Source organism: Hippocampus zosterae, chromosome 14 (assembly GCF_025434085.1).
Source record: "Hippocampus zosterae strain Florida chromosome 14, ASM2543408v3, whole genome shotgun sequence".
Classification (NCBI taxonomy): Eukaryota; Metazoa; Chordata; class Actinopteri; order Syngnathiformes; family Syngnathidae; genus Hippocampus; species Hippocampus zosterae.
In genome coordinates this window covers 13,845,804-13,867,028 of record NC_067464.1, presented here as the reverse complement: position 1 = coordinate 13,867,028, position 21,225 = coordinate 13,845,804, and the positions used below count along the sequence as shown (strand labels likewise).

Below are 21,225 nucleotides of genomic sequence, written 5' to 3'. Positions count from 1 at the left end.
CCTTATGAGGGTCGAACTCATGACCTTCAGATTATGAGACTGAGGCGCTACCTACTGCGCTAACGAGGCAACATGGTTAACATAAGTAACGAATGTAAGGCAACATGGATCAAGGAGAAGGGAACGCGAGCGAGTCAGCCGAGTTCGTGTGCAAGTGGCGAAAAACTATTTTTCCTGAAGAGGTTTGGGAAAAGACTACCATGCCCCGTATGAGGGTTGAACTCATGACCTTCAGATTATGAGACTGACGCGCTACCTACTGCGCTAACGAGGCCACATGATTAGCATAACTAACGAATGTAAGGCAATATGGATCAAGGAGAAGGGACCAAGCAGTGAGTAAATGAGCCAGACACGTGTTCGTGTGCAAGTGGTGAAAAACATTTTTCATTGAAGAGGTTCGGGAAAAGACTGCCATGCCCCGTATGAGGGTTGAACTCATGACCTTCAGATTATGAGACTGACGCGCTACCTGCTGTGCTAACGAGGCCACAGGTTTAGTGAAAGTAACAAATGTAAGGCCATAGTAATGAAGGAGAACGGAATGGAAAAAAGTGACTCAATGGCCCAGACACGTGCTCATGTCCAAGTGGCGAAAAACATTTTTCATTGAAGAGGTTCGGGAAAAGACTGCCATGCCGCGTATGAGGGTTGAATTCATGACCTTCAGATTATGAGACTGACGCGCTACCGACTGCACTAACGAGGCCACAGGTTTAGCAAAAGTAGCGAATGTAAGGCGATAGTGATGAAGGAGAAGGGAATGGAAAAAGAAGGGACTCAATGGGCCAGACGCGTGCTCATGTCCAAGTGGCGAAAAACCATTTTTCCAGAAGAGGTTTGGGAAAAGATTAACATGCCCCGTATGAGGGTTGAACTCACGACCTTTAGATTATGAGACTAACGCGCTACCTACTGCGCTAACGAGGCCACAGGTTTAGTGAAAGTAACGAATGTAAGGTGATAGTGATGAAGGAGAACGGAATGGAAAAAGAAGTGACTCAATGGCCCAGACGCGTGCTCATGTCCAAGTGGCGAAAAACATTTTTCATTGAAGAGGTTCGGGAAAAGACTGCCATGCCCCGTATGAGGGTTGAACTCATGACCTTCAGATTATGAGACTGACGCGCTACCTGCTGTGCTAACGAGGCCACAGGTTTGGCGAAAGTAACGAATGTAAGGCGATAGTAATGAAGGAGAACGGAATGGAAAAAGAAGTGACTCAATGGCCCAGACGCGTGCTCATGTCCAAGTGGCGAAAAACATTTTTCATTGAAGAGGTTCGGGAAAAGACAGCCACGCCTCGTATGAGGGTTGAACTCATGACCTCCAGATTATGAGACTGACGCGCTACCTGCTGCGCTAACGAGGCCACAGGTTTAGCAAAAGTAACGAATGTAAGGCGATAGTGATGAAGGAGAAGGGAATGGAAAAAGAAGTGACTCAATGGGCCAGACGCGTGCTCATGTCCAAGTGGCGAAAAACTATTTTTCCTGAAGAGGTTTGGGAAAAGACTACCATGCCCCGTATGAGGGTTGAACTCATGACCTTCAGATTATGAGACTGACGCTCTACCTACTGCGCTAACGAGGCCACATAGTTGGCATAACTAATGAATTTAAGGCAATATGGATCAAGGAGAAGGGAACGAGCAAGAGTCAGCCGTGTTCGTGTGCAAGTGGCGAAAAACGTTTTTGATTGAAGAGGTTTGGGAAAAGACTACCATGCCCCGTATGAGGGTTGAACTCATGACCTTCAGATTATGAGACTGACGCGCTACCTACTGCGCTAACGAGGCCACACAGTTATCATAACTAATGAATTTAAGGCAATATGGATCAAGGAGAAGGGAACGAGCAAGAGTCAGCCGTGTTCGTGTGCAAGTGGCAAAAAACGTTTTTGATTGAAGAGGTTTGGGAAAAGACTACCATGGCGTGTATGAATGTTGAACTCATGACGTTCAGATTATGAGACTGATGCGCTACCTACTGCGCTAACGAGGCCACATGATTAGCATAACTAATGAATTTAAGGAAATATGGATCAAGGAGAAGGGACCAAGTCGTGAGTATATGAGCCAGACACGTGTTCGTGTCCAAGTGGCGAAAAACTATTTTTCCTGAAGAGGTTTGGGAAAAGACTACCATGCCCCGTATGAGGGTTGAACTCACGACCTTCAGATTATGAGACTGACGAGTTACCTACTGCGCTAACGAGGCCACACGGTTAGCATAACGAATGAATTTAAGGCAATATGGATCAAGGAGAAGGGAACGAGCATGAGTGAGCCGTGTTCGTGTGCAAGTGGCGAAAAACTCTTTTAACTAAAGAGGTTCGGGAAAAGACTGCCATGCCCCATATAAGGGTTGAACTCATGACCTTCAGAATATGAGACTTATGCACTACCTACTGCGCTAACGAGGCCACATGACTAATATAAGTAACGAATGCAAGGTTATATGGATGAATAAGGAGGGAAAGTTACTAGGGGAATTGACTAGATGGGCAAGATGCGGGCTCATGTCCAAGTGGCGAAAAACATTTTTCATTGAAGTGGTTCGGGAAAAGACTGCCATGCCCCGTATGAGGGTTGAACTCATGACCTTCAGATTATGAGACTGACGCACTACCTACTGCGCTAACGAGGGCACATGGTTAACATAAGTAACGAATGTAAGGCAACATGGATCAAGGAGAAGGGAACGCGAGCGAGTCAGCCGAGTTCGTGTGCAAGTGGCGAAAAACTATTTTTCCTGAAGAGGTTTGGGAAAAGACTACCATGCCCCGTATGAGGGTTGAACTCGTGACCTTCAGATTATAAAACTGACGCGCTACCTACTGCGCTAACGAGGCCACATGATTAGCATAAGTAACGAATGTAAGGCAATATGGATCAAGGAGAAGGGACCAAGCAGTGAGTAAATGAGCCAGACACGTGTTCGTGTCCAAGTGGCGAAAAATATTTTTTATTGAAGAGGTTCGGGAAAAGACTGCCATGCCCCGTATGAGGGTTGAACTCATGACCTTCAGATTATGAGACTGACGCGCTACCTACTGCGCTAACGAGGGCACATGGTTAACATAAGTAACGAATGTAAGGCAACATGGATCAAGGAGAAGGGAACGCGAGCGAGTCAGCCGAGTTCGTGTGCAAGTGGCGAAAAACTATTTTTCCTGAAGAGGTTTGGGAAAAGACTACCATGCCCCGTATGAGGGTTGAACTCATGACCTTCAGATTATGAGACTGACGCGCTACCTACTGCGCTAACGAGGCCACATGATTAGCATAAGTAACGAATGTAAGGCAATATGGATCAAGGAGAAGGGACCAAGCAGTGAGTGAATGAGCCAGACACGTGTTCGTGTCCAAGTGGCGAAAAATATTTTTCATTGAAGAGGTTCGGGAAAAGAATGCCATGCCCCGTATGAGGGTTGAACTCATGACCTTCAGATTATGAGACTGACGCGCTACCTGCTGTGCTAACGAGGCCACAGGTTTAGTGAAAGTAACGAATGTAAGGCGATAGTGATGAAGGAGAAGGGAATGGAAAAAGAAGGGACTCAATGGGCCAGACGCGTGCTCATGTCCAAGTGGCGAAAAACCATTTTTCCAGAAGAGGTTTGGGAAAAGACTAACATGCCCCGTATGAGGGTTGAACTCACGACCTTTAGATTATGAGACTAATGCGCTACCTACTGCGCTAACGAGGCCACAGGTTTAGTGAAAGTAACGAATGTAAGGTGATAGTGATGAAGGAGAACGGAATGGAAAAAGAAGTGACTCAATGGCCCAGACGCGTGCTCATGTCCAAGTGGCGAAAAACATTTTTCATTTAAGAGGTTCGGGAAAAGACTGCCATGCCCCGTATGAGGGTTGAACTCATGACCTTCTGATTATGAGACTGACGCGCTACCTGCTGTGCTAACGAGGCCACAGGTTTGGCGAAAGTAACGAATGTAAGGCGATAGTAATGAAGGAGAACGGAATGGAAAAAGAAGTGACTCAATGGCCCAGACGCGTGCTCATGTCCAAGTGGCGAAAAACATTTTTCATTGAAGAGGTTCGGGAAAAGACAGCCACGCCCCGTATGAGGGTTGAACTCATGACCTCCAGATTATGAGACTGACGCGCTACCTGCTGCGCTAACGAGGCCACAGGTTTAGCAAAAGTAACGACTGTAAGGCGATAGTGATGAAGGAGAAGGGAATGGAAAAAGAAGTGACTCAATGGGCCAGACGCGTGCTCATGTCCAAGTGGCGAAAAACTATTTTTCCTGAAGAGGTTTGGGAAAAGACTACCATGCCCCGTATGAGGGTTGAACTCATGACCTTCAGATTATGAGACTGACGCGCTACATGCTGTGCTAACAAGGCCACAGGTTTAGTGAAAGTAACGAATGTAAGGTGATAGTGATGAAGGAGAACGGAATGGAAAAAGAAGTGACTCAATGGCCCAGACGCGTGCTCATGTCCAAGTGGCGAAAAACATTTTTCATTGAAGAGGTTCGGGAAAAGACTGCCATGCCCCGTATGAGGGTTGAACTCATGACCTTCAGATTATGAGACTGACGCGCTACCTACTGCGCTAACGAGGCCACATGATTAGCATAACTAACGAATGTAAGGCAATATGGATCAACGAGAAGGGACCAAGCAGTGAGCAAATGAGCCAGACACGTGTTCGTGTCCAAGTGGCGAAAAACATTTTTCATTGAAGAGGTTCGGGAAAAGACTGCCATGCCCCGTATGAGGGTTGAACTCATGACCTTCAGATTATGAGATTGACGCGCTACCTGCTGTGCTAACGAGGCCACAGGTTTGGCGAAAGTAACGAATGTAAGGCGATAGTAATGAAGGAGAACGGAATGGAAAAAGAAGTGACTCAATGGCCCAGACGCGTGCTCATGTCCAAGTGGCGAAAAACATTTTTCATTGAAGAGGTTCGGGAAAAGACAGCCACGCCCCGTATGAGGGTTGAACTCATGACCTCCAGATTATGAGACTGACGCGCTACCTGCTGCGCTAACGAGGCCACAGGTTTAGCAAAAGTAACGAATGTAAGGCGATAGTGATGAAGGAGAAGGGAATGGAAAAAGAAGTGACTCAATGGGCCAGACGCGTGCTCATGTCCAAGTGGCGAAAAACTATTTTTCCTGAAGAGGTTTGGGAAAGGACTACCATGCCCCGTATGAGGGTTGAACTCATGACCTTCAGATTATGAGACTGACGCGCTACCTACTGCGCTAACGAGGCCACATAGTTAGCATAACTAATGAATTTAAGGCAATATGGATCAAGGAGAAGGGAACGAGCAAGAGTCAGCCGTGTTCGTGTGCAAGTGGCGAAAAACGTTTTTGATTGAAGAGGTTAGGGAAAGGACTGCCATGCCCCGTATGAGGGTTGAACTCATGACCTTCAGATTATGAGAGTGATGCGCTACCTACTGCGCTAACGAGGCCACATGATTAGCATAACTAATGAATTTAAGGAAATATGGATCAAGGAGAAGGGACCAAGTGGTGAGTATATGAGCCAGACACGTGTTCGTGTGCAAGTGGCGAAAAACTATTTTAACTAAAGAGGTTCGGGAAAAGACTGCCATGCCCCGTATGAGGGTTGAACTCATGACCTTCAGATTATGAGACTGACACGCTACCTACTGCGCTAACGAGGCCACACAGTTAGCATAACTAATGAATTTAAGGCAATATGGATCAAGGAGAAGGGAACGAGGAAGAGTCAGCCGTGTTCGTGTGCAAGTGGCGAAAAACGTTTTTGATTGAAGAGGTTTGGGAAAAGACAGCCACGCCCCGTATGAGGGTTGAACTCATGACCTCCAGATTATGAGACTGACGCGCTACCTGCTGCGCTAACGAGGCCACAGGTTTAGCAAAAGTAACGAATGTAAGGCGATAGTGATGAAGGAGAAGGGAATGGAAAAAGAAGTGACTCAATGGGCCAGACGCGTGCTCATGTCCAAGTGGCGAAAAACTATTTTTCCTGAAGAGGTTTGGGAAAAGACTACCATGCCCCGTATGAGGGTTGAACTCATGACCTTCAGATTATGAGACTGACGCGCTACCTACTGCGCTAACGAGGCCACATAGTTAGCATAACTAATGAATTTAAGGCAATATGGATCAACGAGAAGGGAACGAGCAAGAGTCAGCCGTGTTCGTGTGCAAGTGGCGAAAAACGTTTTTGATTGAAGAGGTTAGGGAAAAGACTGCCATGCCCCGTATGAGGGTTGAACTCATGACCTTCAGATTATGAGAGTGATGCGCTACCTACTGCGCTAACGAGGCCACATGATTAGCATAACTAATGAATTTAAGGAAATATGGATCAAGGAGAAGGGACCAAGTAGTGAGTATATGAGCCAGACACGTGTTCGTGTGCAAGTGGCGAAAAACTATTTTAACTAAAGAGGTTCGGGAAAAGACTGCCATGCCCCGTATGAGGGTTGAACTCATGACCTTCAGATTATGAGACTGACACGCTACCTACTGCGCTAACGAGGCCACACGGTTAGCATAACTAATGAATTTAAGGCAATATGGATCAAGGAGAAGGGAACGAGCATGCCTCAGCCGTGTTCGTGTGCAAGTGGCGAAAAACTATTTTAACTAAAGAGGTTCGGGAAAAGACTGCCATGCCCCATATAAGGGTTGAACTCATGACCTTCAGAATATGAGATTTATGCACTATCTACTGCGCTAACGAGGCCACATGACTAATAGAAGTAACGAATGCAAGGTTATATGGATGAATAAGGAGGGAAAGTTACTAGAGGAATTGACTAGATGGGCAAGATGCGTGCTCATGTCCAAGTGGCGAAAAACATTTTTCATTGAAGTGGTTCGGGAAAAGACTGCCATGCCCCGTATGAGGGTTGAACTCATGACCTTCAGATTATGAGACTGACGCGCTACCTGCTGTGCTAACGAGGCCACGGGTTTAATGAAAGTACCGAATGTAAGGCGATAGTGATGAAGGAGAAGGGAATGGAAAAAGAAGGGACTCAATGGGCCAGACGCGTGCTCATGTCCAAGTGGCGAAAAACCATTTTTCCAGAAGAGGTTTGGGAAAAGACTAACATGCCCCTTATGAGGGTCGAACTCATGACCTTCAGATTATGAGACTGAGGCGCTACCTACTGCGCTAACGAGGCAACATGGTTAACATAAGTAACGAATGTAAGGCAACATGGATCAAGGAGAAGGGAACGCGAGCGAGTCAGCCGAGTTCGTGTGCAAGTGGCGAAAAACTATTTTAACTAAAGAGGTTCGGGAAAAGACTACCATGCCCCGTATGAGGGTTGAACTCATGACCTTCAGATTATGAGACTGACGCGCTACCTACTGCGCTAACGAGGCCACATGATTAGCATAACTAACGAATGTAAGGCAATATGGATCAAGGAGAAGGGACCAAGCAGTGAGTAAATGAGCCAGACACGTGTTCGTGTGCAAGTGGTGAAAAACATTTTTCATTGAAGAGGTTCGGGAAAAGACTGCCATGCCCCGTATGAGGGTTGAACTCATGACCTTCAGATTATGAGACTGACGCGCTACCTGCTGTGCTAACGAGGCCACAGGTCTAGTGAAAGTAACAAATGTAAGGCCATAGTAATGAAGGAGAACGGAATGGAAAAAAGTGACTCAATGGCCCAGACACGTGCTCATGTCCAAGTGGCGAAAAACATTTTTCATTGAAGAGGTTCGGGAAAAGACTGCCATGCCGCGTATGAGGGTTGAATTCATGACCTTCAGATTATGAGACTGACGCGCTACCGACTGCACTAACGAGGCCACAGGTTTAGCAAAAGTAGCGAATGTAAGGCGATAGTGATGAAGGAGAAGGGAATGGAAAAAGAAGGGACTCAATGGGCCAGACGCGTGCTCATGTCCAAGTGGCGAAAAACCATTTTTCCAGAAGAGGTTTGGGAAAAGACTAACATGCCCCGTATGAGGGTTGAACTCACGACCTTTAGATTATGAGACTAACGCGCTACCTACTGCGCTAACGAGGCCACAGGTTTAGTGAAAGTAACGAATGTAAGGTGATAGTGATGAAGGAGAACGGAATGGAAAAAGAAGTGACTCAATGGCCCAGACGCGTGCTCATGTCCAAGTGGCGAAAAACATTTTTCATTGAAGAGGTTCGGGAAAAGACTGCCATGCCCCGTATGAGGGTTGAACTCATGACCTTCAGATTATGAGACTGACGCGCTACCTGCTGTGCTAACGAGGCCACAGGTTTGGCGAAAGTAACGAATGTAAGGCGATAGTAATGAAGGAGAACGGAATGGAAAAAGAAGTGACTCAATGGCCCAGACGCGTGCTCATGTCCAAGTGGCGAAAAACATTTTTCATTGAAGAGGTTCGGGAAAAGACAGCCACGCCTCGTATGAGGGTTGAACTCATGACCTCCAGATTATGAGACTGACGCGCTACCTGCTGCGCTAACGAGGCCACAGGTTTAGCAAAAGTAACGAATGTAAGGCGATAGTGATGAAGGAGAAGGGAATGGAAAAAGAAGTGACTCAATGGGCCAGACGCGTGCTCATGTCCAAGTGGCGAAAAACTATTTTTCCTGAAGAGGTTTGGGAAAAGACTACCATGCCCCGTATGAGGGTTGAACTCATGACCTTCAGATTATGAGACTGACGCTCTACCTACTGCGCTAACGAGGCCACATAGTTAGCATAACTAATGAATTTAAGGCAATATGGATCAAGGAGAAGGGAACGAGCAAGAGTCAGCCGCGTTCGTGTGCAAGTGGCGAAAAACGTTTTTGATTGAAGAGGTTTGGGAAAAGACTACCATGCCCCGTATGAGGGTTGAACTCATGACCTTCAGATTATGAGACTGACGCGCTACCTACTGCGCTAACGAGGCCACATGACTAATATAAGTAACGAATGCAAGGTTATATGGATGAATAAGGAGGGAAAGTTACTAGGGGAATTGACTAGATGGGCAAGATGCGTGCTCATGTCCAAGTGGCGAAAAACATTTTTCATTGAAGTGGTTCGGGAAAAGACTGCCATGCCCCGTATGAGGGTTGAACTCATGACCTTCAGATTATGAGACTGACGCACTACCTACTGCGCTAACGAGGGCACATGGTTAACATAAGTAACGAATGTAAGGCAACATGGATCAAGGAGAAGGGAACGCGAGCGAGTCAGCCGAGTTCGTGTGCAAGTGGCGAAAAACTATTTTTCCTGAAGAGGTTTGGGAAAAGACTACCATGCCCCGTATGAGGGTTGAACTCATGACCTTCAGATTATAAGACTGACGCGCTACCTACTGCGCTAACGAGGCCACATGATTAGCATAAGTAACGAATGTAAGGCAATATGGATCAAGGAGAAGGGACCAAGCAGTGAGTAAATGAGCCAGACACGTGTTCGTGTCCAAGTGGCGAAAAATATTTTTCATTGAAGAGGTTCGGGAAAAGACTGCCATGCCCCGTATGAGGGTTGAACTCATGACCTTCAGATTATGAGACTGACGCGCTACCTACTGCGCTAACGAGGGCACATGGTTAACATAAGTAACGAATGTAAGGCAACATGGATCAAGGAGAAGGGAACGCGAGCGAGTCAGCCGAGTTCGTGTGCAAGTGGCGAAAAACTATTTTTCCTGAAGAGGTTTGGGAAAAGACTACCATGCCCCGTATGAGGGTTGAACTCATGACCTTCAGATTATGAGACTGACGCGCTACCTACTGCGCTAACGAGGCCACATGATTAGCATAAGTAACGAATGTAAGGCAATATGGATCAAGGAGAAGGGACCAAGCAGTGAGTAAATGAGCCAGACACGTGTTCGTGTCCAAGTGGCGAAAAATATTTTTCATTGAAGAGGTTCGGGAAAAGACTGCCATGCCCCGTATGAGGGTTGAACTCATGACCTTCAGATTATGAGACTGACGCGCTACCTGCTGTGCTAACGAGGCCACAGGTTTAGTGAAAGTAACGAATGTAAGGCGATAGTGATGAAGGAGAAGGGAATGGAAAAAGAAGGGACTCAATGGGCCAGACGCGTGCTCATGTCCAAGTGGCGAAAAACCCTTTTTCCAGAAGAGGTTTGGGAAAAGACTAACATGCCGCGTATGAGGGTTGAATTCATGACCTTCAGATTATGAGACTGACGCGCTACCGACTGCGCTAACGAGGCCACAGGTTTAGCAAAAGTAACGAATGTAAGGCGATAGTGATGAAGGAGAAGGGAATGGAAAAAGAAGGGACTCAATGGGCCAGACGCGTGCTCATGTCCAAGTGGCGAAAAACCATTTTTCCAGAAGAGGTTTGGGAAAAGACTAACATGCCCCGTATGAGGGTTGAACTCATGACCTTCAGATTATGAGACTGACGCGCTACCGACTGCGCTAACGAGGCCACAGGTTTAGCAAAAGTAACGAATGTAAGGCGATAGTGATGAAGGAGAAGGGAGTGGAAAAAGAAGGGACTCAATGGGCCAGACGCGTGCTCATGTCCAAGTGGCGAAAAACAATTTTTTCCAGAAGAGGTTTGGGAAAAGACTAACATGCCCCGTATGAGGGTTGAACTCACGACCTTTAGATTATGAGACTAACGCGCTACCTACTGCGCTAACGAGGCCACAGGTTTAGTGAAAGTAACGAATGTAAGGTGATAGTGATGAAGGAGAACGGAATGGAAAAAGAAGTGACTCAATGGCCCAGACGCGTGCTCATGTCCAAGTGGCGAAAAACATTTTTCATTTAAGAGGTTCGGGAAAAGACTGCCATGCCCCGTATGAGGGTTGAACTCATGACCTTCAGATTATGAGACTGACGCGCTACCTGCTGTGCTAACGAGGCCACAAGTTTGGCAAAAGTAACGAATGTAAGGCGATAGTAATGAAGGAGAACGGAATGGAAAAAGAAGTGACTCAATGGCCCAGACGCGTGCTCATGTCCAAGTGGCGAAAAACTATTTTTCCTGAAGAGGTTTGGGAAAAGACTACCATGCCCCGTATGAGGGTTGAACTCATGACCTTCAGATTATGAGACTGACGCGCTACATGCTGTGCTAACAAGGCCACAGGTTTAGTGAAAGTAACGAATGTAAGGTGATAGTGATGAAGGAGAACGGAATGGAAGAAGTGACTCAATGGCCCAGACGCGTGCTCATGTCCAAGTGGCGAAAAACATTTTTCATTGAAGAGGTTCGGGAAAAGACTGCCATGCCCCGTATGAGGGTTGAACTCATGACCTTCAGATTATGAGACTGACGCGCTACCTACTGCGCTAACTAGGCCACATGATTAGCATAACTAACGAATGTAAGGCAATATGGATCAACGAGAAGGGACCAAGCAGTGAGCAAATGAGCCAGACACGTGTTCGTGTCCAAGTGGCGAAAAACATTTTTCATTGAAGAGGTTCGGGAAAAGACTGCCATGCCCCGTATGAGGGTTGAACTCATGACCTTCAGATTATGAGATTGACGCGCTACCTGCTGTGCTAACGAGGCCACAGGTTTGGCGAAAGTAACGAATGTAAGGCGATAGTAATGAAGGAGAACGGAATGGAAAAAGAAGTGACTCAATGGCCCAGACGCGTGCTCATGTCCAAGTGGCGAAAAACATTTTTCATTGAAGAGGTTCGGGAAAAGACAGCCACGCCCCGTATGAGGGTTGAACTCATGACCTCCAGATTATGAGACTGACGCGCTACCTGCTGCGCTAACGAGGCCACAGGTTTAGCAAAAGTAACGAATGTAAGGCGATAGTGATGAAGGAGAAGGGAATGGAAAAAGAAGTGACTCAATGGGCCAGACGCGTGCTCATGTCCAAGTGGCGAAAAACTATTTTTCCTGAAGAGGTTTGGGAAAGGACTACCATGCCCCGTATGAGGGTTGAACTCATGACCTTCAGATTATGAGACTGACGCGCTACCTACTGCGCTAACGAGGCCACATAGTTAGCATAACTAATGAATTTAAGGCAATATGGATCAAGGAGAAGGGAACGAGCAAGAGTCAGCCGTGTTCGTGTGCAAGTGGCGAAAAACGTTTTTGATTGAAGAGGTTAGGGAAAGGACTGCCATGCCCCGTATGAGGGTTGAACTCATGACCTTCAGATTATGAGAGTGATGCGCTACCTACTGCGCTAACGAGGCCACATGATTAGCATAACTAATGAATTTAAGGAAATATGGATCAAGGAGAAGGGACCAAGTGGTGAGTATATGAGCCAGACACGTGTTCGTGTGCAAGTGGCGAAAAACTATTTTAACTAAAGAGGTTCGGGAAAAGACTGCCATGCCCCGTATGAGGGTTGAACTCATGAGCTTCAGATTATGAGACTGACACGCTACCTACTGCGCTAACGAGGCCACACAGTTAGCATAACTAATGAATTTAAGGCAATATGGATCAAGGAGAAGGGAACGAGGAAGAGTGAGCCGTGTTCGTGTGCAAGTGGCGAAAAACGTTTTTGATTGAAGAGGTTTGGGAAAAGACAGCCACGCCCCGTATGAGGGTTGAACTCATGACCTCCAGATTATGAGACTGACGCGCTACCTGTTGCGCTAACGAGGCCACAGGTTTAGCAGAAGTAACGAATGTAAGGCGATAGTGATGAAGGAGAAGGGAATGGAAAAAGAAGTGACTCAATGGGCCAGACGCGTGCTCATGTCCAAGTGGCGAAAAACTATTTTTCCTGAAGAGGTTTGGGAAAAGACTACCATGCCCCGTATGAGGGTTGAACTCATGACCTTCAGATTATGAGACTGACGCGCTACCTACTGCGCTAACGAGGCCACATAGTTAGCATAACTAATGAATTTAAGGCAATATGGATCAACGAGAAGGGAACGAGCAAGAGTCAGCCGTGTTCGTGTGCAAGTGGCGAAAAACGTTTTTGATTGAAGAGGTTAGGGAAAAGACTGCCATGCCCCGTATGAGGGTTGAACTCATGACCTTCAGATTATGAGAGTGATGCCCTACCTACTGCGCTAACGAGGCCACATGATTAGCATAACTAATGAATTTAAGGAAATATGGATCAAGGAGAAGGGACCAAGTAGTGAGTATATGAGCCAGACACGTGTTCGTGTGCAAGTGGCGAAAAACTATTTTAACTAAAGAGGTTCGGGAAAAGACTGCCATGCCCCGTATGAGGGTTGAACTCATGACCTTCAGATTATGAGACTGACACGCTACCTACTGCGCTAACGAGGCCACACGGTTAGCATAACTAATGAATTTAAGGCAATATGGATCAAGGAGAAGGGAACGAGCATGCCTCAGCCGTGTTCGTGTGCAAGTGGCGAAAAACTATTTTAACTAAAGAGGTTCGGGAAAAGACTGCCATGCCCCATATAAGGGTTGAACTCATGACCTTCAGAATATGAGATTTATGCACTATCTACTGCGCTAACGAGGCCACATGACTAATAGAAGTAACGAATGCAAGGTTATATGGATGAATAAGGAGGGAAAGTTACTAGAGGAATTGACTAGATGGGCAAGATGCGTGCTCATGTCCAAGTGGCGAAAAACATTTTTCATTGAAGTGGTTCGGGAAAAGACTGCCATGCCCCGTATGAGGGTTGAACTCATGACCTTCAGATTATGAGACTGACGCGCTACCTGCTGTGCTAACGAGGCCACGGGTTTAATGAAAGTACCGAATGTAAGGCGATAGTGATGAAGGAGAAGGGAATGGAAAAAGAAGGGACTCAATGGGCCAGACGCGTGCTCATGTCCAAGTGGCGAAAAACCATTTTTCCAGAAGAGGTTTGGGAAAAGACTAACATGCCCCTTATGAGGGTTGAACTCATGACCTTCAGATTATGAGACTGACGCGCTACCTACTGTGCTAACGAGGCAACATGGTTAACATAAGTAACGAATGTAAGGCAACATGGATCAAGGAGAAGGGAACGCGAGCGAGTCAGCCGAGTTCGTGTGCAAGTGGCGAAAAACTATTTTTCCTGAAGAGGTTTGGGAAAAGACTACCATGCCCCGTATGAGGGTTGAACTCATGACCTTCAGATTATGAGACTGACGCGCTACCTACTGCGCTAACGAGGCCACATGATTGGCGTAACTAACGAATGTAAGGCAATATGGATCAAGGAGAAGGGACCAAGCAGTGAGTAAATGAGCCAGACACGTGTTCGTGTCCAAGTGGCGAAAAATATTTTTCATTGAAGAGGTTCGGGAAAAGACTGCCATGCCCCGTATGAGGGTTGAACTCATGACCTTCAGATTATGAGACTGACGCGCTACCTGCTGTGCTAACGAGGCCACAGGTTTAGTGAAAGTAACGAATGTAAGGCGATAGTGATGAAGGAGAAGGGAATGGAAAAAGAAGGGACTCAATGGGCCAGACGCGTGCTCATGTCCAAGTGGCGAAAAACCATTTTTCCAGAAGAGGTTTGGGAAAAGACTAACATGCCCCGTATGAGGGTTGAACTCATGACCTTCAGATTATGAGACTGACGCGCTACCGACTGCGCTAACGAGGCAACAGGATTAGCAAAAGTAACGAATGTAAGGTGATAGTGATGAAGGAGAACGGAATGGAAAAAGAAGTGACTCAATGGCCCAGACGCGTGCTCATGTCCAAGTGGCGAAAAACATTTTTCATTGAAGAGGTTCGGGAAAAGACTGCCATGCCCCGTATGAGGGTTGAACTCATGACCTTCAGATTATGAGACTGACGCACTACCTGCTGTGCTAACGAGGCCACACGTTTGGCGAAAGTAACGAATGTAAGGCGATAGTAATGAAGGAGAACGGAATGGAAAAAGAAGTGACTCAATGGCCCAGACGCGTGCTCATGTCCAAGTGGCGAAAAACATTTTTCATTGAAGAGGTTCGGGAAAAGACAGCCACGCCCCGTATGAGGGTTGAACTCATGACCTCCAGATTATGAGACTGACGCGCTACCTGCTGCGCTAACGAGGCCACAGGTTTAGCAAAAGTAACGACTGTAAGGCGATAGTGATGAAGGAGAAGGGAATGGAAAAAGAAGTGACTCAATGGGCCAGACGCGTGCTCATGTCCAAGTGGCGAAAAACTATTTTTCCTGAAGAGGTTTGGGAAAAGACTACCATGCCCCGTATGAGGGTTGAACTCATGACCTTCAGATTATGAGACTGACGCGCTACCTACTGCGCTAACGAGGCCACATAGTTAGCATAACTAATGAATTTAAGGCAATATGGATCAAGGAGAAGGGAACGAGCAAGAGTCAGCTGTGTTCGTGTGCAAGTGGCGAAAAACGTTTTTGATTGAAGAGGTTAGGGAAAAGACTGCCATGCCCCGTATGAGGGTTGAACTCATGACCTTCAGATTATGAGAGTGATGCGCTACCTACTGCGCTAACAAGGCCACATGATTAGCATAACTAATGAATTTAAGGAAATATGGATCAAGGAGAAGGGACCAAGTCGTGAGTATATGAGCCAGACACGTGTTCGTGTGCAAGTGGCGAAAAACTATTTTAACTAAAGAGGTTCGGGAAAAGACTGCCATGCCCCGTATGAGGGTTGAACTCATGTCCTTCAGATTATGAGCCTGACACGGTACCTACTGCGCTAACGAGGCCACACAGTTAGCATAACTAATGAATTTAAGGCAATATGGATCAAGGAGAAGTGAACGAGGAAGAGTCAGCCGTGTTCGTGTGCAAGTGGCGAAAAACGTTTTTGATTGAAGAGGTTTGGGAAAAGACTACCATGCCCCGTATGAGGGTTGAACTCATGACCTTCAGATTATGAGACTGACGCGGTACCTACTGCGCTAACGAGGCCACACAGTTAGCATAACTAATGAATTTAAGGCAATATGGATCAAGGAGAAGGGAACGAGCAAGAGTCAGCCGTGTTCGTGTGCAAGTGGCGAAAAACGTTTTTGATTGAAGAGGTTTGGGAAAAGACTACCATGGCGTGTATGAATGTTGAACTCATGACGTTCAGATTATGAGACTGATGCGCTACCTACTGCGCTAACGAGGCCACATGATTAGCATAACTAATGAATTTAAGGAAATATGGATCAAGGAGAAGGGACCAAGTCGTGAGTATATGAGCCAGACACGTGTTCGTGTCCAAGTGGCGAAAAACTATTTTTCCTGAAGAGGTTTGGGAAAAGACTACCATGCCCCGTATGAGGGTTGAACTCATGACCTTCAGATTATGAGACTGAAGAGTTACCTACTGCGCTAACGAGGCCACACGGTTAGCATAACTAATGAATTTAAGGCAATATGGATCAAGGAGAAGGGAACGAGCATGAGTCAGCCGTGTTCGTGTGCAAGTGGCGAAAAACTATTTTAACTAAAGAGGTTCGGGAAAAGACTGCCATGCCCCATATAAGGGTTGAACTCATGACCTTCAGAATATGAGACTTATGCACTACCTACTGCGCTAACGAGGCCACATGACTAATATAAGTAACGAATGCAAGGTTATATGGATGAATAAGGAGGGAAAGTTACTAGAGGAATTGACTCGATGGGCAAGATGCGTGCTCATGTCCAAGTGGCGAAAAACATTTTTCATTGAAGTGGTTCGGGAAAAGACTGCCATGCCCCGTATGAGGGTTGAACTCATGACCTTCAGATTATGAGACTGACGTGCTACCTGCTGTGCTAACGAGGCCACAGGTTTAGTGAAAGTACCGAATGTAAGGCGATAGTGATGAAGGAGAAGGGAACGGAAAAAGAAGGGACTCAATGGGCCAGACGTATGCTCATGTCCAAGTGGCGAAAAACCATTTTTCCAGAAGAGGTTTGGGAAAAGACTAACATGCCCCGTATGAGGGTCGAACTCATGACCTTCAGATTATGAGACTGACGCGCTACCTACTGCGCTAACGAGGCCACATGGTTAACATAAGTAACGAATGTAAGGCAACATGGATCAAGGAGAAGGGAACGCGAGCGAGTCAGCCGAGTTCGTGTGCAAGTGGCGAAAAACTATTTTTCCTGAAGAGGTTTGGGAAAAGACTACCATGCCCCGTATTAGGGTTGAACTCATGACCTTCAGATTATGAGACTGACGCGCTACCTACGGCGCTAACGAGGCCACATGATTAGCATAAGTAACGAATGTAAGGCAATATGGATCAAGGAGAAGGGACCAAGCAGTGAGTAAATGAGCCAGACACGTGTTCGTGTCCAAGTGGCGAAAAATATTTTTCATTGAAGAGGTTCGGGAAAAGACTGCCATGCCCCGTATGAGGGTTGAACTCATGACCTTCAGATTATGAGACTGACGCGCTACCTGCTGTGCTAACGAGGCCACAGGTTTAGTGAAAGTAACAAATGTAAGGCGATAGTGATGAAGGAGAAGGGAATGGAAAAAGAAGGGACTCAATGGGCCAGACGCGTGCTCATGTCCAAGTGGCGAAAAACCATTTTTCCAGAAGAGGTTTGGGAAAAGACTAACATGCCGCGTATGAGGGTTGAATTCATGACCTTCAGATTATGAGACTGACGCGCTACCGACTGCACTAACTAGGCCACAGGTTTAGCAAAAGTAACGAATGTAAGGCGATAGTGATGAAGGAGAACGGAATGGAAAAAGAAGGGACTCAATGGGCCAGACGCGTGCTCATGTCCAAGTGGCGAAAAACCATTTTTCCAGAAGAGGTTTGGGAAAAGACTAACATGCCCCGTATGAGGGTTGAACTCATGACCTTCAGATTATGAGACTGACGCGCTACCTGCTTTGCTAACGAGGCCACAGGTTTGGCGAAAGTAACGAATGTAAGGCGATCGTAATGAAGGAGAAGGGAATGGAAAACGAGCCGTGACTCAATGGGCCAGACGTATGCTCATGTCCAAGTGGCGAAAATTTATTTTTGCTGAAGAGGTTCGGGAAAAGACTAACATGGCCCGTATAAGGGTTGAACTCATGACCTTCAGATAATGAGACTGACGCGCTACCTACTGCGCTAACGAGGCCACATGGTTAGGATAAGTAACGAATGTAAGGCAACATGGATCAAGGAGAAGGGAACTAAGTGAGTCAGATGTGTTCGTGTGCAAGTGGAGAAAAACTATTTTTCCTGAAGAGTTTTGGAAAGAGACAACCATGCCCCGTATGAGGGTTGAACTCATGACCTTCAGATTATGAGAATGATGCGCTACCTACTGCGCTAATGAGGCCAAATGGTTAGCATAACGAACGAATGTAAGGCAATATGGATCAAGGAGAAGGGAACAAGCAGTGAGTAAATGAGCCAGACACGTGTTCGTGTGCAAAAAAGATTTTTAATTGAAGAGGTTCGGGAAAAGACTGCCATGCCCCGTACGAGGGTTGAACTCATGACCTTCAGATAATGAGACTGATGCACTACCTACTGCACTAACGAGGCCACATGACTAATAGAAGTAACAAATGCAAGGTTATATGGATGAATAAGGAGGGAACGTTAGAAGAATTGACTCGATGGGCAAGATGCGTGCTCATGTCCAAGTGGCGAAAAACATTTTTCATTGAAGAGGTTCGGGAAAAGACTGCCATGCCCCGTATGAGGGTTGAACTCATGACCTTCAGATTATGAGACTGACGCGCTACCTACTGCGCTAACAAGGCCATAAATTTGGCAAATGTAACGAATGTAAGGCGATAGGGATGAAGGAGAAGGGAAGGAAAAAGCGAAGTTACTCAATGGGCCACACGCATGCTCATGTCGACGTGGCGAAAACCATTTTTCATTGAAGAGGTTAGGGAGAAGACTGCCATGCCCCGTATGAAGGTTGAACTCATGACCATCAGATTATGAGACTGATGCGCTACTTACTACGCTAACGAGGCCACAAGTTTAGCAAAAGTAACGAATGTACAGTAACGCGATAGGGATGAAGGAGAAGGAAAGAAGTGACTCAATGGGCCAGACGCGTGCTCATGCCGACGTGGCGAAAACCATTTTTCATTGAAGAGGTTAGGGAAAAGACTGCCATGCCCCGTATGAGGGTTGAACTCATGACCTTCAGATTATGAGACTGACGCGCTAACGAGGCCACATGACTAACGTAAGTAACGAATGTAAGGTAATATGGATGAAGGGGGAGGGAAAGTAAAATGGAGAATTGACTAGATGGGCAAGATGCGTGCTCATTTCCAAGTGGCGAAAAACATTTTTCACTGAAGAGGTTCGGGAAAAGACTGCCATGCCCCGTATGAGAGGTTGAACTCATGACCTTCAGATTATGAGACTGACGCGCTACCTACTGCGCTAACGAGGCCACATGACTAACAAAAGCAACAAATGTAAGGCGATATGGATGAAGGAGAAGGGAAGGAAAAGTAGAAGTGACTCAATGCGCCAGACGCGCGCTGATGTCAAAGTGACAAAAAACATTTTTCATTGAAGAGGTTAGGGAAAAGATTGCCATGCCTACCTACTACCTAACAAGGCCGCATGGCAATGAAAGGTGATGACTAAAAGGCGAGAAGGCTCAATTCCACGCCAGTTGGCCACAAAGTTTTAAGTCACTTTTCCTATAAAAAACAAGTCTGATTAAAGACACACCAAACAGCTGCCTGAACACACATCGACGGATCGTCAAGAAATTGACTCTGTCGGGCTGCATATATGAGCAAAGAAGACATTTGCTGAGAACACTGGACAATTTACCATCACCCAGTTTTTCAAACTCTCACTCTCTTGTATTCAGACTCTGGTAAAGGGCTGTCTTCATCTGGTCCTTGAGATGTCTCCCCCAACACAACTAAAACAAGCTGGACAGGGGCTCTCAAGGACCAGACTTGGGCACATGTTCTCTGGGACCTTGATTTTCAAATGAAACGCAAAACATACTTTCTTCTGAAAAGAGGATTTGGGACAACTTGCCAACATACATCGTACTTTTTCTTATTAGCACAGATGCTTCTGATGTTGTTTTTGGTTCAAGAGTAGCATGGCATGTTGAATTATTTCGCTGTCGCCCATGTCGTGTCGACATCTGTATGTGGTGGTTCTTGATGAATTGACACCAGCCTCAGTCTGCTCCTTAGGAAGCACCCAAAGATTTCTGACTCACCGTTGCTGTGATCATTCGTGTCACTTGTATACCTTTTCCGGCCACATTTCCCCCTTATTCTTAACTCATTTGATACCAAAATGTAAAATTGCATTATTGGTGTTTTGTTATTAAATATAAATAAATAGGCTTTGCGCTGCTCCTCAGTAGGTATCAAGGCTTTGGGAATTATTTCAGTGTAATAAATCACCACTAAACGGCAGCAGTGACTTTGGTCAGATCTTGGGCCACACGTTGTGTGAGTGTGCGTGTGTATACAGTACAGCGATCCAATATGCCTGGCGATGTGGTGTTCTATAGCAGTGTCGTGGTGAAAACATTAATAAAGTTCAACGTTCATGAAAAGTTCATGCATAGTTCATGCATCAGTGCAGTGTTTGTTTTGCAAAAAACTGTTATTTTAAGACCAACATTTTTTTGTGTTATGTTACTTAATTGGAAAATCTTTGAAGTACTGTATCACAATTGCAAAAACAATGCACCTTCTGCTTGAAATTCATCCTTTCACAAAAAGCTCTTTTTCTCTGAATTTTTGGGGAAAATTTGTATTTTCCAGAAATTTATCAATGTTCAACTGCTGTCTGCTAAACAATGGTAAAAGGTTGAATTTTACTTTTTTTTTCCTAATGAAAGAAAAGGGTTAAGGCTTGCTTGTATAGCTACAAAACTCAATTTTCTGTAAACCTTCAAAAATTTGTCAAAATGGTCACAAACATGCATTTTCTAATCCGCTTATCATCACAAGGATTGCGGGCGTGCTGGAGCCAATCCCAGCTGTCTTCAGGCAGTAGGCTGGGCACACCCCGAACTGGTTATCAGCCAATCGCAGGGCACACAGACGAACAACCATTTGTGCTCACAAACACACCAAGGGCCAATTTAGAGTGTTCCATTAACCTGCTGTGTATGTTTTTGGAATGTGGGAGGAAACCGCAGTACCCGGAAAAACCCACGCAAGCACAGAGAGAACATGCACAGGAAGGCCAAAGCTGGAATAGAACCCATGACCTATGCACTCTGAAGTTGAACCCCTCTTTTGCTATTTAGATGGCTGACAAGATTGGGACATAGGGATCTTTGTCATGATTGTGTAACTTTGTGAACACCATTTTGTGAAACACAGGATTTTTAATTGTTGTGTTTTTCTGCCAAGATGATCAAAAACAAAACTAATAAAGTCTTGAAA

General features: G+C 46.0%; 2 long non-coding RNA genes and 60 other non-coding genes across 62 annotated transcripts; all 62 read right to left on the bottom strand.

The window, feature by feature from the left end:
- Nucleotides 1–76: 76 nt before the first annotated feature.
- On the bottom strand, nucleotides 77–3,432 carry LOC127615141 (uncharacterized). Its single transcript, XR_007966827.1, has 3 exons — nucleotides 3,257–3,432; nucleotides 2,836–3,051; nucleotides 77–256 (listed from the first exon to the last, which is right to left on the bottom strand). It is a non-coding gene; the product is annotated as an uncharacterized LOC127615141 (long non-coding RNA).
- Nucleotides 202–274, bottom strand: trnam-cau (transfer RNA methionine (anticodon CAU)). The gene has a single exon. It is a non-coding gene; the product is annotated as a tRNA-Met (tRNA).
- On the bottom strand, nucleotides 418–490 carry trnam-cau (transfer RNA methionine (anticodon CAU)). The gene has a single exon. It is a non-coding gene; the product is annotated as a tRNA-Met (tRNA).
- trnam-cau (transfer RNA methionine (anticodon CAU)) lies at nucleotides 858–930 on the bottom strand. Its single transcript has one exon. It is a non-coding gene; the product is annotated as a tRNA-Met (tRNA).
- trnam-cau (transfer RNA methionine (anticodon CAU)) lies at nucleotides 1,079–1,151 on the bottom strand. The gene has a single exon. It is a non-coding gene; the product is annotated as a tRNA-Met (tRNA).
- trnam-cau (transfer RNA methionine (anticodon CAU)) lies at nucleotides 1,300–1,372 on the bottom strand. Its single transcript has one exon. It is a non-coding gene; the product is annotated as a tRNA-Met (tRNA).
- trnam-cau (transfer RNA methionine (anticodon CAU)) lies at nucleotides 1,521–1,593 on the bottom strand. Its single transcript has one exon. It is a non-coding gene; the product is annotated as a tRNA-Met (tRNA).
- On the bottom strand, nucleotides 1,726–1,798 carry trnam-cau (transfer RNA methionine (anticodon CAU)). The gene has a single exon. It is a non-coding gene; the product is annotated as a tRNA-Met (tRNA).
- On the bottom strand, nucleotides 2,576–2,649 carry trnam-cau (transfer RNA methionine (anticodon CAU)). The gene has a single exon. It is a non-coding gene; the product is annotated as a tRNA-Met (tRNA).
- On the bottom strand, nucleotides 2,781–2,853 carry trnai-uau (transfer RNA isoleucine (anticodon UAU)). The gene has a single exon. It is a non-coding gene; the product is annotated as a tRNA-Ile (tRNA).
- Nucleotides 2,997–3,070, bottom strand: trnam-cau (transfer RNA methionine (anticodon CAU)). The gene has a single exon. It is a non-coding gene; the product is annotated as a tRNA-Met (tRNA).
- On the bottom strand, nucleotides 3,202–3,274 carry trnam-cau (transfer RNA methionine (anticodon CAU)). Its single transcript has one exon. It is a non-coding gene; the product is annotated as a tRNA-Met (tRNA).
- Nucleotides 3,418–3,490, bottom strand: trnam-cau (transfer RNA methionine (anticodon CAU)). Its single transcript has one exon. It is a non-coding gene; the product is annotated as a tRNA-Met (tRNA).
- Nucleotides 3,491–3,638: 148 nt separating this feature from the next.
- On the bottom strand, nucleotides 3,639–3,711 carry trnam-cau (transfer RNA methionine (anticodon CAU)). Its single transcript has one exon. It is a non-coding gene; the product is annotated as a tRNA-Met (tRNA).
- A 369-nt stretch (nucleotides 3,712–4,080) lies between these two features.
- Nucleotides 4,081–4,153, bottom strand: trnam-cau (transfer RNA methionine (anticodon CAU)). Its single transcript has one exon. It is a non-coding gene; the product is annotated as a tRNA-Met (tRNA).
- A 369-nt stretch (nucleotides 4,154–4,522) lies between these two features.
- Nucleotides 4,523–4,595, bottom strand: trnam-cau (transfer RNA methionine (anticodon CAU)). Its single transcript has one exon. It is a non-coding gene; the product is annotated as a tRNA-Met (tRNA).
- A 364-nt stretch (nucleotides 4,596–4,959) lies between these two features.
- On the bottom strand, nucleotides 4,960–5,032 carry trnam-cau (transfer RNA methionine (anticodon CAU)). The gene has a single exon. It is a non-coding gene; the product is annotated as a tRNA-Met (tRNA).
- A 148-nt stretch (nucleotides 5,033–5,180) lies between these two features.
- Nucleotides 5,181–5,253, bottom strand: trnam-cau (transfer RNA methionine (anticodon CAU)). The gene has a single exon. It is a non-coding gene; the product is annotated as a tRNA-Met (tRNA).
- Nucleotides 5,254–5,385: 132 nt separating this feature from the next.
- Nucleotides 5,386–5,458, bottom strand: trnam-cau (transfer RNA methionine (anticodon CAU)). Its single transcript has one exon. It is a non-coding gene; the product is annotated as a tRNA-Met (tRNA).
- A 143-nt stretch (nucleotides 5,459–5,601) lies between these two features.
- trnam-cau (transfer RNA methionine (anticodon CAU)) lies at nucleotides 5,602–5,674 on the bottom strand. The gene has a single exon. It is a non-coding gene; the product is annotated as a tRNA-Met (tRNA).
- Nucleotides 5,675–5,806: 132 nt separating this feature from the next.
- On the bottom strand, nucleotides 5,807–5,879 carry trnam-cau (transfer RNA methionine (anticodon CAU)). Its single transcript has one exon. It is a non-coding gene; the product is annotated as a tRNA-Met (tRNA).
- Nucleotides 5,880–6,027: 148 nt separating this feature from the next.
- trnam-cau (transfer RNA methionine (anticodon CAU)) lies at nucleotides 6,028–6,100 on the bottom strand. The gene has a single exon. It is a non-coding gene; the product is annotated as a tRNA-Met (tRNA).
- A 132-nt stretch (nucleotides 6,101–6,232) lies between these two features.
- Nucleotides 6,233–6,305, bottom strand: trnam-cau (transfer RNA methionine (anticodon CAU)). The gene has a single exon. It is a non-coding gene; the product is annotated as a tRNA-Met (tRNA).
- Nucleotides 6,306–6,448: 143 nt separating this feature from the next.
- Nucleotides 6,449–6,521, bottom strand: trnam-cau (transfer RNA methionine (anticodon CAU)). The gene has a single exon. It is a non-coding gene; the product is annotated as a tRNA-Met (tRNA).
- A 356-nt stretch (nucleotides 6,522–6,877) lies between these two features.
- trnam-cau (transfer RNA methionine (anticodon CAU)) lies at nucleotides 6,878–6,950 on the bottom strand. Its single transcript has one exon. It is a non-coding gene; the product is annotated as a tRNA-Met (tRNA).
- Nucleotides 6,951–7,303: 353 nt separating this feature from the next.
- Nucleotides 7,304–7,376, bottom strand: trnam-cau (transfer RNA methionine (anticodon CAU)). Its single transcript has one exon. It is a non-coding gene; the product is annotated as a tRNA-Met (tRNA).
- Nucleotides 7,377–7,519: 143 nt separating this feature from the next.
- On the bottom strand, nucleotides 7,520–7,592 carry trnam-cau (transfer RNA methionine (anticodon CAU)). Its single transcript has one exon. It is a non-coding gene; the product is annotated as a tRNA-Met (tRNA).
- A 367-nt stretch (nucleotides 7,593–7,959) lies between these two features.
- On the bottom strand, nucleotides 7,960–8,032 carry trnam-cau (transfer RNA methionine (anticodon CAU)). The gene has a single exon. It is a non-coding gene; the product is annotated as a tRNA-Met (tRNA).
- Nucleotides 8,033–8,180: 148 nt separating this feature from the next.
- On the bottom strand, nucleotides 8,181–8,253 carry trnam-cau (transfer RNA methionine (anticodon CAU)). Its single transcript has one exon. It is a non-coding gene; the product is annotated as a tRNA-Met (tRNA).
- Nucleotides 8,254–8,401: 148 nt separating this feature from the next.
- On the bottom strand, nucleotides 8,402–8,474 carry trnam-cau (transfer RNA methionine (anticodon CAU)). Its single transcript has one exon. It is a non-coding gene; the product is annotated as a tRNA-Met (tRNA).
- A 148-nt stretch (nucleotides 8,475–8,622) lies between these two features.
- trnam-cau (transfer RNA methionine (anticodon CAU)) lies at nucleotides 8,623–8,695 on the bottom strand. The gene has a single exon. It is a non-coding gene; the product is annotated as a tRNA-Met (tRNA).
- A 132-nt stretch (nucleotides 8,696–8,827) lies between these two features.
- Nucleotides 8,828–8,900, bottom strand: trnam-cau (transfer RNA methionine (anticodon CAU)). Its single transcript has one exon. It is a non-coding gene; the product is annotated as a tRNA-Met (tRNA).
- A 151-nt stretch (nucleotides 8,901–9,051) lies between these two features.
- On the bottom strand, nucleotides 9,052–9,125 carry trnam-cau (transfer RNA methionine (anticodon CAU)). Its single transcript has one exon. It is a non-coding gene; the product is annotated as a tRNA-Met (tRNA).
- A 131-nt stretch (nucleotides 9,126–9,256) lies between these two features.
- trnai-uau (transfer RNA isoleucine (anticodon UAU)) lies at nucleotides 9,257–9,329 on the bottom strand. The gene has a single exon. It is a non-coding gene; the product is annotated as a tRNA-Ile (tRNA).
- Nucleotides 9,330–9,472: 143 nt separating this feature from the next.
- trnam-cau (transfer RNA methionine (anticodon CAU)) lies at nucleotides 9,473–9,546 on the bottom strand. The gene has a single exon. It is a non-coding gene; the product is annotated as a tRNA-Met (tRNA).
- Nucleotides 9,547–9,632: 86 nt separating this feature from the next.
- On the bottom strand, nucleotides 9,633–18,004 carry LOC127615140 (uncharacterized). The gene is made up of 3 exons (XR_007966826.1): nucleotides 17,937–18,004; nucleotides 16,851–17,055; nucleotides 9,633–9,948 (listed from the first exon to the last, which is right to left on the bottom strand). It is a non-coding gene; the product is annotated as an uncharacterized LOC127615140 (long non-coding RNA).
- Nucleotides 9,678–9,750, bottom strand: trnam-cau (transfer RNA methionine (anticodon CAU)). The gene has a single exon. It is a non-coding gene; the product is annotated as a tRNA-Met (tRNA).
- trnam-cau (transfer RNA methionine (anticodon CAU)) lies at nucleotides 9,894–9,966 on the bottom strand. Its single transcript has one exon. It is a non-coding gene; the product is annotated as a tRNA-Met (tRNA).
- Nucleotides 10,336–10,408, bottom strand: trnam-cau (transfer RNA methionine (anticodon CAU)). The gene has a single exon. It is a non-coding gene; the product is annotated as a tRNA-Met (tRNA).
- On the bottom strand, nucleotides 10,558–10,630 carry trnam-cau (transfer RNA methionine (anticodon CAU)). Its single transcript has one exon. It is a non-coding gene; the product is annotated as a tRNA-Met (tRNA).
- Nucleotides 10,779–10,851, bottom strand: trnam-cau (transfer RNA methionine (anticodon CAU)). The gene has a single exon. It is a non-coding gene; the product is annotated as a tRNA-Met (tRNA).
- On the bottom strand, nucleotides 11,218–11,290 carry trnam-cau (transfer RNA methionine (anticodon CAU)). The gene has a single exon. It is a non-coding gene; the product is annotated as a tRNA-Met (tRNA).
- Nucleotides 11,655–11,727, bottom strand: trnam-cau (transfer RNA methionine (anticodon CAU)). Its single transcript has one exon. It is a non-coding gene; the product is annotated as a tRNA-Met (tRNA).
- trnam-cau (transfer RNA methionine (anticodon CAU)) lies at nucleotides 11,876–11,948 on the bottom strand. Its single transcript has one exon. It is a non-coding gene; the product is annotated as a tRNA-Met (tRNA).
- trnam-cau (transfer RNA methionine (anticodon CAU)) lies at nucleotides 12,081–12,153 on the bottom strand. Its single transcript has one exon. It is a non-coding gene; the product is annotated as a tRNA-Met (tRNA).
- trnam-cau (transfer RNA methionine (anticodon CAU)) lies at nucleotides 12,297–12,369 on the bottom strand. The gene has a single exon. It is a non-coding gene; the product is annotated as a tRNA-Met (tRNA).
- Nucleotides 12,502–12,574, bottom strand: trnam-cau (transfer RNA methionine (anticodon CAU)). The gene has a single exon. It is a non-coding gene; the product is annotated as a tRNA-Met (tRNA).
- Nucleotides 12,723–12,795, bottom strand: trnam-cau (transfer RNA methionine (anticodon CAU)). Its single transcript has one exon. It is a non-coding gene; the product is annotated as a tRNA-Met (tRNA).
- Nucleotides 13,144–13,216, bottom strand: trnam-cau (transfer RNA methionine (anticodon CAU)). Its single transcript has one exon. It is a non-coding gene; the product is annotated as a tRNA-Met (tRNA).
- On the bottom strand, nucleotides 13,573–13,645 carry trnam-cau (transfer RNA methionine (anticodon CAU)). Its single transcript has one exon. It is a non-coding gene; the product is annotated as a tRNA-Met (tRNA).
- trnam-cau (transfer RNA methionine (anticodon CAU)) lies at nucleotides 13,999–14,071 on the bottom strand. Its single transcript has one exon. It is a non-coding gene; the product is annotated as a tRNA-Met (tRNA).
- Nucleotides 14,215–14,287, bottom strand: trnam-cau (transfer RNA methionine (anticodon CAU)). Its single transcript has one exon. It is a non-coding gene; the product is annotated as a tRNA-Met (tRNA).
- On the bottom strand, nucleotides 14,436–14,508 carry trnam-cau (transfer RNA methionine (anticodon CAU)). The gene has a single exon. It is a non-coding gene; the product is annotated as a tRNA-Met (tRNA).
- Nucleotides 14,657–14,729, bottom strand: trnam-cau (transfer RNA methionine (anticodon CAU)). Its single transcript has one exon. It is a non-coding gene; the product is annotated as a tRNA-Met (tRNA).
- On the bottom strand, nucleotides 14,878–14,950 carry trnam-cau (transfer RNA methionine (anticodon CAU)). Its single transcript has one exon. It is a non-coding gene; the product is annotated as a tRNA-Met (tRNA).
- trnam-cau (transfer RNA methionine (anticodon CAU)) lies at nucleotides 15,099–15,171 on the bottom strand. Its single transcript has one exon. It is a non-coding gene; the product is annotated as a tRNA-Met (tRNA).
- On the bottom strand, nucleotides 15,520–15,592 carry trnam-cau (transfer RNA methionine (anticodon CAU)). Its single transcript has one exon. It is a non-coding gene; the product is annotated as a tRNA-Met (tRNA).
- On the bottom strand, nucleotides 15,725–15,797 carry trnam-cau (transfer RNA methionine (anticodon CAU)). The gene has a single exon. It is a non-coding gene; the product is annotated as a tRNA-Met (tRNA).
- trnam-cau (transfer RNA methionine (anticodon CAU)) lies at nucleotides 16,796–16,868 on the bottom strand. Its single transcript has one exon. It is a non-coding gene; the product is annotated as a tRNA-Met (tRNA).
- On the bottom strand, nucleotides 17,217–17,289 carry trnam-cau (transfer RNA methionine (anticodon CAU)). The gene has a single exon. It is a non-coding gene; the product is annotated as a tRNA-Met (tRNA).
- A 511-nt stretch (nucleotides 18,005–18,515) lies between the features above and the next one.
- trnam-cau (transfer RNA methionine (anticodon CAU)) lies at nucleotides 18,516–18,588 on the bottom strand. Its single transcript has one exon. It is a non-coding gene; the product is annotated as a tRNA-Met (tRNA).
- Nucleotides 18,589–19,167: 579 nt separating this feature from the next.
- On the bottom strand, nucleotides 19,168–19,241 carry trnam-cau (transfer RNA methionine (anticodon CAU)). The gene has a single exon. It is a non-coding gene; the product is annotated as a tRNA-Met (tRNA).
- Nucleotides 19,242–21,225: the final 1,984 nt, after the last annotated feature.